Below are 13,418 nucleotides of genomic sequence, written 5' to 3'. Positions count from 1 at the left end.
AGAAGATATAATATTCATTGCGAAGTGTCATGTATATCTCGTATTCACATCAAAAGAATGTAAATGCGACACTTCCATGCTAGGAAATAGCGTTTGCAGATGTCTACGTATCGCAGCAATAGAGTTCCAATGCTTCCTAAAACGCGATATCGCATCACTCTTCTATGTCTCATGATAAGGTATAATATTCATAGCGAAGTGTCATGTATACCTCGTATTCACTTCAAATGAATGTAAATGCGACACTTCCATGCTAGGAAATGACGATTGCAGATGTCTACGTATCGTAGCAATAGAGTTCTAATGCTTCTAAAAACGCGATATCGCATCTCACTGCTATGTTTCATGATAAGATATAATATTCATTATGGAGTGTTATGTATACCTCGTACTCACTTCAAAAGAAAGTAGATGCGACCCTTCCATGCTAGGGAATAGCCTTTGCAGATGTCTACGTATCGTAGCAATAGAGTTCTAATGCTTCTTAGAACGCGAAATCGCATCTCACTTTTATGTTTCATGATAAGATATAATATTCATTGCGAAGTGTCATGTATACCTCGTATTCACTTCAAAAGAATGAAAATGCGACACTTCCATGCTAGGAAATAGCGTTTGCAGATGTCTACGTATCGTAGCAATAGAGTTCTAGTGCTTCTAAAAACGCGATATAGCACCTCATTCCTATGTTTCATGATAAAATATAATATTCATTGCGAACTGTCATGTATATCTCGTATTCACTTCAAACGAATGTAAATGCGACACTTCCATGCTAGGAAATAGCGTTTGCAGATGTCTACGTATCGCAGCAATAGAGGTCCAATGCTTCCTAAAACGCGATATCGCATCACTCTTCTATGTTTCATGATAAGATATAATATTCATTGCGAAGTGTCATGTATACCTCGTATTCACTTCAAAAGAATGTAAATGCGACACTTCCATGCTAGGAAATAGCATTTGCAGATGTCTACGTATCGTAGCAATAGAGTTCTAATACTTCTTAAAACGCGATATCGCATCTCACATCTATGTTTCATGATAAGATATAATATTCATTGCGAACTGCCATGTATACCTCGTATTCACTTCAAAAGAATGTAAATGTGACACTTTCATGCTAGGAAATAGCATTTGCAGATGTCTACGTATCGTAGCAATAGAGTCCTACTGCCTCTTAGATTGCGATATCGCATCTCACTTCTATGTTTCATGATAAGATATAATATTCATTGCGAAGTGTCATGTATACCTCGTATTCACTTCAAAAGAATGTAAATGCGACACTTCCATGCTAGGAAATAGCGTCTGCAGATGTCTACGCGTCGAGGCAATTGAGATCTAATGCTTCTTAAAACGCGATATCGCATCTCACACCTATGTTTCATGATAAGATATAATAATCATACCGACGTGTCATGTATACCACGTATTCACTTCAAAAGAATGTAAATGCGACACTTACATGCTAGGAAATAGCGTTTGCAGATGTCTACGTATCGCAGCAATAGAATTCCAATGCTTTATAAAACGAGATGTCGCATTTCATTTCTATGTTTCTTGGTAAGATATAATATTAATTGTAGAGTATTATGTATACCTCGTATTCACTTCAAATGAATGTAAATGCGACACTTCCTTGCTAGGAAATATTGTTTGCAGATGTCTACGTATCCTAGCAATATAGTTCTAATACTTCTTAAAACGCGATATCGCATCTCACATCTATGTTTCATGATAAGATACAATATTCATTTCGAACTGCCATGTATACCTCGTATTCACTTCAAAAGGATGTAAATGCGACACTTTCATGCTAGGAAATAGCGTTTGCAGATGTCTACGTATCGCAGCAATAGAATTCTAATGCTTTATAAAACGAGATGTCGCATTTCATTTCTATGTTTCTTGGTAAGATATAATATTCATTGTAGAGTATTATGTATACCTCGTATTCACTTCAAATGAATGTAAATGCGACACTTCCTTGCTAGGAAATATTGTTTGCAGATGTCTACGTATCACAGCAATAGAGTACTAATGCTTCTTAAAACGAGAAGTCGTATTTCATATCTATGTTTCGTAATAAGATATAATATTCATTGTGTAATGTTATGTATACCTCGTATTCACTTCAGTGGAATGTAAGTGCGAAATTTCCTTGCTAGGAAATAGAGTTTGCAGATGTCTACGTATCGCAGCAATAGAGTTCCAATGCTTCCTAAAACGCGATATCGCATCTCCCTTCTATGTTTCATGATAAGAAATAATATTCATTGCGAAGTGTCATGTATACCTCGATTTCACTTCACAAGAATGTAAATGCGACACTTCCTTGCTAGGAAATATTGTTTGCAGATGTCTACGTATCACAGCAATAGAGTACTAATGCTTCTTAAAACGAGATGACGTATTTCATATCTATGTTTCGTAATAAGATATAATATTCATTGTGTAATGTTATGTATACCTCGTATTCACTTCAGTGGATTGTAAGTGCGAAATTTCCTTGCTAGGAAATAGAGTTTGCAGATGTCTACGTATATAGGCAATAGAGTTCTAATGCTTCTCAAAACGCGATATGGCACCTCATTCCTATGTTTCATGATAAGATATAATATTCATTGCGAACTGTCATGTATATCTCGTATTCACTTCAAACGAATGTAAATGCGACACTTCCATGCCAGGAAATAGCGTTTGCAGATGTCTACGTATCGTAGCAATAGAGTTCTAATGCTCCTTAGAACGCGATATCGCATCTCACTTTTATGTTTCATGATAAGATATAATATTCATTGCGAAGTGTCATGTATACCTCGTATTCACTTCAAAAGAATGTAAATCCGACACTTCCATGCTAGGGAATAGCGTTTGCAGATGTCTACGTATCGTAGCAATAGAGTTCTAATGCTTCTTAAAACGAGATGTCGCATCTCATATCTATGTTTCATGATCAGATATAATATTCATTGTGTAATGTTATGTATACCTCGTATTCACTTCAGCGGAATGTAAGTGCGAAATTTCCTTGCTAGGAAATAGAGTTTGCAGATGTCTACGTATCGTAGCAATAGAGTTCTAATGCTTCTTAAAACGGGATATCGCATCTCACTGCTATGTTTCAAGAGAAGATATAATGATCATTGCGAAGTGTCATGTATATCTCGTATTCACATCAAAAGAATGTAAATGCGGCACTTACATGCTAGGAAATAGCGTTTGCAGATGTCTACGTATCGTAGCAATAGAGTTCTAATGCTTTTTAAAACGAGATGTCGCATCTCATATATATGTTTCATGATCAGATATAATATTCATTGCGAAGTGTCATGTATACCTCGTATTCACTGCAAAAGGATGTAAATGCGACACTTCCTTGCTAGGAAATAGCGTTTCCAGATAACTACGTGTCGAAACAATAGAGTTCTAATAATTCTTAAAATGCCATATCGCATCTCACTTCTATGTTTCATGATAAGATATAATATTCATTGCGAAGTGTCATGTATATCTCGTATTCACATCAAAAGAATGTAAATGCGACACTTCCATGCTAGGAAATAGCGTTTGCAGATGTCTACGTATCGTAGCAATAGAGTTCTAATGCTTCTTAAAACGAGATGTCGCATCTCATATCTATGTTTCATGATCAGATATAATATTCATTGCGAAGTGTCAAGTATACCTCGTATTCACTTCAAAAGAACGTAAATAAGACACTTCCATGCTAGGAAATAGCGTTTGCAGATGTCTACGTATCACAGCAATAGAGCACTAATGCTTCTTAAAACGAGATGTCGTATTTCATTTCTATGTTTCGTAATAAGATATAATATTCATTGCGAAGTGTCATGTATATCTCGTATTCACTTCAAACGAATGTAAATGCGACACTTCCATGCTAGGAAATAGCGTTTGCAGATGACTACGTATCGTAGCAATAGAGTTCTAATGCTTCTTAAAACGCGATATCGCATCTCACTGCTATGTTTCATGAGAAGATATAATATTCATTGCGAAGTGTCATGTATACCTCGTATTCACTTCAAAAGAATGTAAATGCGACACTTCCATGCTAGGAAATAGCGTTTGCAGATGACTACGTATCGCAGCAATAGAGTTCCAATGCTTCCTAAAACGCGATATCGCATCTCTCATCTATGTTTCACGACAAGGCATAATATTCATTGCGAAGTGTCATGTATACCTCGTATTCACTTCAAATGAATGTAAATGCGACACATCCATGCTAGGAAATAGCGTTTGCTGATGTCTACGTGTCCTAGCAATAGAGTTCTAATGCTTCTTAATACGCGGTATCGCATCTCACTGCTATGTTTCATGAGAAGATATAATACTCATTATGGAGTGTTATGTGTACCTCGTACTCACTTCAAAAGAATGTAAATGCGTCCCTTCCATCCTAGGAAATAGCGTTTGCAGATGCCTACGTATCGTAGCAATAGAGCTCTAATGCTTCTCAAAACGCGATATAGCACTTCATTCCTATGTTTCATGACAAGGTATAATATTCATTGCGAAGTGTCATGTATACCTCGATTTCACTTCACAAGAATGTAAATGCGACACTTCCCTGCTAGGAAATATTGTTTGCAGATGTCTACGTATCACAGCAATAGAGTTCTAATGCTTCTTAGAACGCGATATCGCATCTCAATTCTATGTTTCATGATAAGATATAATATTCATTGCGAAGTGTCATGCATACCTCGTATTCACTTCAAAAGAACGTAAATAAGACACTTCCATGCTAGGAAATAGCGTTTGCAAATGTCTACGTATCGTAGCAATAGAGTTCTAATGCTTCTTACAACGCGATATCGCATCTCACCTCTATGTTTCATGATAAGATATAATATTCATTATGGAGTGATATGTATACCTCGTACTCACTTCAAAAGAATGTAAATGCGACCCTTGCATGCTAGGGAATAGCCTTTGCAGATGTCTACGTATCGTAGCAATAGAGTCCTAATGCTTCTCAAAACGCGATATAGCACCTCCTTCCTACGTTTCATGATAAGATATAATATTCATAGCGAAGTGTCATGTATATCTCGTATTCACATCAAAAGAATGTAAATGCGACACTTCCATGCTAGGAAATAGCGTTTGCAGATGTCTACGTATCACAGCAATAGAGCACTAATGCTTCTTAGAACGAGATGTCGTATTTCATTTCTATGTTTCCTAATAAGATATAATATTCATTGTGTAATGTTATGTATACCTCGTATTCACTTCAGTGAAATGTACGTGCGAAATTTCCTTGCTAGGAAATAGCGTTTGCAGATGTCTACGTATCGTAGCAATAGAGTTCTAATGCTTCTAAAAACGCGATATCGCATCTCACTGCTATGTTTCATGATAAGATATAATATTCATTGTGAAGTGTCATGTATACCTCGTATTCACTTCAAAAGAATGTAAATGCGACACTTCCATGCTAGGAAGTAGCGTTTGCAGCTGTCTACGTATCGTACCATTCGTTTTCTAATGCTTCTTGGAACGCGATATCGCATCTCACTTCTATGATTCATGATAAGATATAATATTCATTGCAAAGTGTAATGTATACCTCGTATTCACTTAAAAAGAACGTAAATAAGACACTTCCATGCTAGGAAATAGCGTTTGCAGATGTCTACGTATCGTAGCAATAGAGTTCTAATGCTTCTTAGAAGGCGATATCGCATCTCTCATCTATGATTCATGATAAGATATAATATTCATTGCGAAGTGGCATGTATACCTCGTATTCACTTCAAAAGAATGTATATATGACACTTCCTTGCTAGGAAATAGCGTTTGCAGGTGTCTACGTACCGTAGAAATAGAGTTCTAGTGCTTCTTAAAACGCGATATCGCACCTCACTGATATGTTTCATGATAAGATATAATATTCATTATGGAGTGATATGTATACATCGTACTCACTTCAAAAGAACGTAAATGCGACCCTTCCATGCTAGGGAATAGCTTTTGCAGATGTCTACGTATCGTAGCGATAGAGATCTAATGCTTCTTAGAACGCGATATCGCATCTCACTTTTATGTTTCATGATAAGATATAATATTCATTGCGAAATGTCATGTATACCTCGTATTCACTTCAAAAGAATGTAAATGCGACACTTCCATGCTAGGAAGTAGCGTTTGCAGATGTCTACGTATCGTAGCATTAGGGTTCTAATGCTTCTTGGAACGCGATATCGCATCTCACATCTATGTTCCATGATAAGATATAATATTCATTGCGAAGTGTCATGTATACCTCGATTTCACCTCACAAGAATGTAAATGCGACACTTCCTTGCTAGGAAATATTGTTTGCAGATGTCTACGTATCACAGTAATAGAGTTCTAATGCTTCTTAGAAAGCGATATCGCATCTCACTTCTATGTTTCATGATAAGATATAATATTCATTGCGATGTGTCATGTATACCTCGTATTCACTTCAAACGAATGTAAATGCGACACTTCCATGCTAGGAAATAGCGTTTGCAGATGGCTACGTATCGTAGCACTAGAGTTCTAATGCTTCTTAGAAAGCGATATCGCATCTCACTTCTATGTTTCATGATAAGATATAATATTCATTGCGAAGTGTCATGTATACCTCGATTTCACTTCACAAGAATGTAAATGCGACACTTCCTTGCTAGGAAATATTGTTTGCAGATGTCTACGTATCACAGCAATAGAGTTCTAATGCTTCTTAGAAAGCGATATCGCATCTCACTTCTATGTTTCATGATAAGACATAATATTCATTGCGATGTGTCATGTATACCTCGTATTCACTTCAAACGAATGTAAATGCGACACTTCCATGCTAGGAAATAGCGTTTGCAGATGGCTACGTATCGTAGCACTAGAGTTCTAATGCTTCTTAGAAAGCGATATCGCATCTCACTTCTATGTTTCATGATAAGATATAATATTCATTGCGAAGTGTCATGTATACCTCGTATTCACTTCAAACGAATGTAAATGCGACACTTCCATGCTAGGAAATAGCGTTTGCAGATGTCTACGTGTCGTAGCAATAGAGTTCTCATGCTTCTTAAAACGCGATATCGCATCTCACCTCTATGTTTCATGATAAGATATAATATTCATTATGGAGTGATATGTATACCTCGTACTCACTTCAAAGGAATGTAAATGCGACCCTTCCATGCTAGGGAATTGCCTTTGCAGATGTCTACGTATCGTAGCAATAGAGTTCTAATGCTCCCTAAAATGCAATATCGCACCTCTCTTCTATGTTTCATGATAAGGTATTATATTCATTGCGAAGTGTCATGTATACCTCGTATTCACTTCAAAAGAATGCAAATGCGACACTTCCTTGCTAGGAAATATTGTTTGCAGATGTCTACGTATCACAGCAATAGAGTAATAATGCTTCTTAAAACGAGATGTCGTATTTCATTTCTATGTTTCGTAATAAGATATAATACTCATTGTGTAATGTTATGTATACCTAGTATTCACTTCAGTGGAATTTAAGTGCCACATGTCCATGCTAGGAAATAGAGTTTGCAGATGTCTACGTATAATAGCAATAGAGTTCTAACGCTTCTCAAAACGCGATATAGCACCTCATTCCTATGTTTCATGATAAGATATAATATTCATTGCGAAGTGTCATGTATATCTCGTATTCACTTCAAACGAATGTAAATGCGACACTTCCATGTTAGGAAATAGCGTTTGCAGATGTCTACGTATCGTAGCAATAGAGTTCTAATGCATCTTAAAACGCGATATCGCATCTCACTGCTATGTTTCATGAGAAGATATAATATTCATTGCGAAGTGTCATGTATATCTCGTATTCACATCAAAAGATTGTAAATGCGACACTTCCATGCTAGGAAATAGCGTTTGCAGATGTCTACGTATCGCAGCAATAGAGTTCCAATGCTTCCTAAAACGCGATATCGCATCACTCTTCTATGTCTCATGATAAGGTATAATATTCATAGCGAAGTGTCATGCATACCTCGTATTCACTTCAAATGAATGTAAATGCGACACTTCCATGCTAGGAAATGGCGATTGCAGATGTCTACGTATCGTAGCAATAGAGTTCTAATGCTTCTAAAAACGCGATATCGCATCCCACTGCTATGTTTCATGATAAGATATAATATTCATTATGGAGTGTTATGTATACCTCGTACTCACTTCAAAAGAAAGTAGATGCGACCCTTCCATGCTAGGGAATAGCCTTTGCAGATGTCTACGTATCGTAGCAATAGAGTTCTAATGCTTCTGGGAACGCGAAATCGCATCTCACTTTTATGTTTCATGATAAGATATAATATTCATTGCGAAGTGTCATGTATACCTCGTATTCACTTCAAAAGAATGAAAATGCGACACTTCCATGCTAGGAAATAGCGTTTGCAGATGTCTACGTATCGTAGCAATAGAGTTCTAGTGCTTCTAAAAACGCGATATGGCACCTCATTCCTATGTTTCATGATAAGATATAATATTCATTGCGAACTGTCATGTATATCTCGTATTCACTTCAAACGAATGTAAATGCGACACTTCCATGCTAGGAAATAGCGTTTGCAGATGTCTACGTATCGCAGCAATAGAGTTCCAATGCTTCCTAAAACGCGATATCGCATCACTCTTCTATGTTTCATGATAAGATATAATATTCAATGCGAACTGTCATGTATATCTCGTATTCACTTCAAATGAATGTAAATGCGACACTTCCATGCTAGGAAATAGCGTTTGTAGATGTCTACGTATCGTAGCAATCGAGTTCCAATGCTTCTTAGAACGCGATATCGCATCTCACATTTATGTTTCATGATAAGATATAATATTCATTGCGAAGTGTCATGTATACCTCGATTTCACTTCACAAGAATGTAAATGCGACACTTCCTTGCTAGGAAGTATTGTTTGCAGATGTCTACAATGGAGTACTAATGCTTCTTAAAACGAGATGTCGTATTTCATATCTATGTTTCGTAATAAGATATAATATTCATTGTGTAATGTTATGTATACCTCGTATTCACATCAAAAGAATGTAAATGCGACTCTTCCATGCTAGGAAATAGCGTTTGCAGATGTCTACGTATCGCAGCAATAGAGTTCCAATGCTTCCTAAAACGCGATATCGCATCACTCTTCTGTGTTTCATGATAAGGTATAATATTCATAGCGAAGTGTCATGTATACCTCGTATTCACTTCAAATGAATGTAAATGCGACACTTCCATGCTAGGAAATGGCGTTTGCAGATGTCTACGTATCGTAGCAATAGAGATCTAATGCTTCTAAAAACGCGATATCGCATCTCACTGCTATGTTTCATGATAAGATATAATATTCATTATGGAGTGTTATGTATACCTCGTACTCACTTCAAAAGAAAGTAGATGCGACCCTTCCATGCTAGGGAATAGCCTTTGCAGATGTCTACGTATCGTAGCAATAGAGTTCTGATGCTTCTTAGAACGCGAAATCGCATCTCACTTTTATGTTTCATGATAAGATATAATATTCATTGCGAAGTGTCATGTATACCTCGTGTTCACTTCAAAAGAATGAAAATGCGACACTTCCATGCTAGGAAATAGCGTTTGCAGATGTCTACGTATCGTAGCAATAGAGTTCTAGTGCTTCTAAAAACGCGATATAGCACCTCCTTCCTATGTTTCATGATAAGATATAATATTCATTGCGAACTGTCATGTATATCTCGTATTCACTTCAAACGAATGTAAGTGCGACACTTCCATGCTATGAAATAGCGTTTGCAGATGTCTACGTATCGCAGCAATAGAGTTCCAATGCTTCCTAAAACGCGATATCGCATCACTCTTCTATGTTTCATGATAAGATATAGTATTCATTGCGAACTGTCATGTATATCTCGTATTCACTTCAAATGAATGTAAATGCGACACATCCATGCTAGGAAATAGCGTTTGTAGATGTCTACGTATCGTAGCAATAGAGTTCTAATGCTTCTTAAAACGCAATATCGCATCTCACATTTATGTTTCATAATAAGATATAATATTCATTGCGAAGTGTCATGTATACCTCGTATTCACTTCAAAAGAATGTAAATGCGACACTTCCTTGCTAGGAAATAGCGTTTCCAGATGACTACGTATCGTAGCAGTAGAGTTCCAATGCTTCCTAAAACGCGATATCGCATCACTCTTCTATGTTTCATGATAAGATATAGTATTCATTGCGAACTGTCATGTATATCACGTATTCACTTCAAATGAATGTAAATGCGACACTTACATGCTAGGAAATAGCGTTTGCAGATGTCTACGTATCGCAGCAATAGAGTTCTAATGCTTTTTAAATCGAGATGTCGCATCTCATATTTATGTTTCATGGTCAGATATAATATTCATTGCGAAGTGTCATGTATACCTCGTATTCACTTCAAAAGGATGTAAATGCGACACTTCCCTGCTAGGAAATAGCGTTTCCAGATGACTACGTGTCGAAACAATAGAGTTCCAATGCTTCCTAAAACGCGATATCGCATCTCCCTTCTATCTTTCATGATAAGGTATAATATTCATTGCGAAGTGTCATGTATACCTCGTATTCACTTTAAATGAATGTAAATGCGACACTTCCATGCTAGGAAATAGCGTTTGCAGATGTCTACGTATCACAGCAATAGAGTACTAATGCTTCTTAAAACGAGATGTCGTATTTCATATCTATGTTTCGTAATAAGATATAATATTCATTGTGTAATGTTATGTATACCTCGTATTCACTTCAGTGGAATGTAAGTGCGAAATTTCCTTGCTAGGAAATAGAGTTTGCAGATGTCTACGTATCGCAGCAATAGAGTTCCAATGCTTCCTAAAACGCGATATCGCATCTCCCTTCTATGTTTCATGATAAGATATAATATTCATTGCGAAGTGTCATGTATACCTCGATTTCACTTCACAAGAATGTAAATGCGACACTTCCTTGCTAGGAAATATTGTTTGCAGATGTCTACGTATCACAGCAATAGAGTACTAATGCTTCTTAAAACGAAATGACGTATTTCATATCTATGTTTCGTAATAAGATATAATATTCATTGTGTAATGTTATGTATACCTCGTATTCACTTCAGTGGATTGTAAGTGCGAAATTTCCTTGCTAGGAAATAGAGTTTGCAGATGTCTACGTATATAGGCAATAGAGTTCTAATGCTTCTCAAAACGCGATGTAGCACCTCATTCGTATGTTTCATGATAAGATATAATATTCATTGCGAAGTGCCATGTATATCTCGTATTCACTTCAAACGAATGTAATTGCGACACTTCCATGCTAGGAAATAGCGTTTGCAGATGTCTACGTATCGTAGCAATAGAGTACTAATGCTTCTTAAAACGAGATGCCTCATTTCATTTCTATGTTCCGTAATAAGATATAATATTCATTGTGTAATGTTATGTATACCTCGTATTCACATCAAAAGAATGTAAATGCGACTCTTCCATGCTAGGAAATAGCGTTTGCAGATGTCTACGTATCGCAGCAATAGAGTTCCAATGCTTCCTAAAACGCGATATCGCATCACTCTTCTATGTTTCATTATAAGGTATAATATTCATAGCGAAGTGTCATGTATACCTCGTATTCACTTCAAATGAATGTAAATGCGACACTTCCATGCTAGGAAATAGCGTTTGCAGATGTCTAGGTATCGTAGCAATAGAGTTCTCATTCCTCTTAAAACATGATATCGCATCTCACTGCTATGTTTCATGATAAGATATAATATTCATTATGGAGTGATACCTCGTACTCACTTCAAAAGAATGTAAATGCGACCCATCCATGCAAGGGAATAGCCTTTGCAGATGTCTACGTATCGTAGAAATAGAGTTCTAATGCTTCTTAGAACGCGATATCGCATCTCACTTTTATGTTTCACGATAAGATATAATATTCATTGCGAAGTGTCATGTATACCTCGTAATCACTTCAAAAGAAAGTAAATGCGACACTTCCATGCTAGGAAATAGCGTTTGCAGATGCCTACGTATCGTAGCAATAGAGCTCTAATGCTTCTCAAAACGCGATATAGCACCTCATTCCTATGTTTCATGAAAAGATATAATATTCATTGCGAAGTGTCATGTATATCTCGTATTCACTTCAAACGAATGTAAATGCGACACTTCCATGCTAGGAAATAGCGTTTGCAAATGTCTACGTATCGTAGCAATAGAGTTCTAATGCTTCTTAGAACGCGATATCGCATCTCACTATTATGTTTCATGATAAGATATAATATTCATTATGGAGTGTTATGTATACCTCGTACTCACTTCAAAAGGATGTAAATGCGACCCTTCCATCCTAGGAAATAGCGTTTGCAGATGTCTACGTATCGTAGCAATAGAGTTCTAATGCTTCTTAGAACGCGATATCGCATCTCTCTTTTATGTTTCATGATAAGATATAATATTCATTGCGAAGTGTCATGTATACCTCGTATTCACTTCAAAAGAACGTAAATAAGACACTACCATGCTAGGGAATAGCGTCTGCAGATGTCTACGTATCACAGCAATGGAGCACTAATGCTTCTTAAAACGAGATGTCGTATTTCATTTCTATGTTTCGTAATAAGATATAATATTCATTGTGTAACGTTATGTATACCTCGTATTCACTTCAGTGAAATGTAAGTGCGAAATTTCCTTGCTAGGAGATAGAGTTTGCAGATGTCTACGTATATTAGCAATAGAGTTCTAATGCTTCTCAAAACGCGATATAGCACCTCATTCCTATGTTTCATGATAAGATATAATATTCATTGCGAAGTGTCATGTATATCTCGTATTCACTTCAAACGAATGTAAATGCGACACTTCCATGCTAGGAAATAGCGTTTGCTGATGTCTACGTGTCCTAGCAATAGAGTTCTAATGCTTCTTAGAACGCGATATCGCATCTCAATTCTATGTTTCATGATAAGATATAATATTCATTGCGAAGTGTCATGTATACCTCGTATTCACTTCAAAAGAACGTAAATAAGACACTTCCATGCTAGGAAATAGCGTTTGCAAATGTCTACGTATCGTAGCAATAGAGTTCTAATGCTTCTTACAACGCGATGTCGCATCTCACCTCTATGTTTCATGATAAGATATAATATTCATTATGGAGTGATATGTATACCTCGTACTCACTTCAAAAGAATGTAAATGCGACCCTTGCATGCTAGGGAATAGCCTTTGCAGATGTCTACGTATCGTAGCAATAGAGTCCTAATGCTTCTCAAAACGCGATATAGCACCTCCTTCCTACGTTTCATGATAAGATATAATATTCATAGCGAAGTGTCATGTATA

This window comes from Xylocopa sonorina, unplaced genomic scaffold (assembly GCF_050948175.1).
Source record: "Xylocopa sonorina isolate GNS202 unplaced genomic scaffold, iyXylSono1_principal scaffold0034, whole genome shotgun sequence".
NCBI classification, from domain to species: Eukaryota; Metazoa; Arthropoda; class Insecta; order Hymenoptera; family Apidae; genus Xylocopa; species Xylocopa sonorina.
This window is presented reverse-complemented; position numbering follows the sequence as displayed.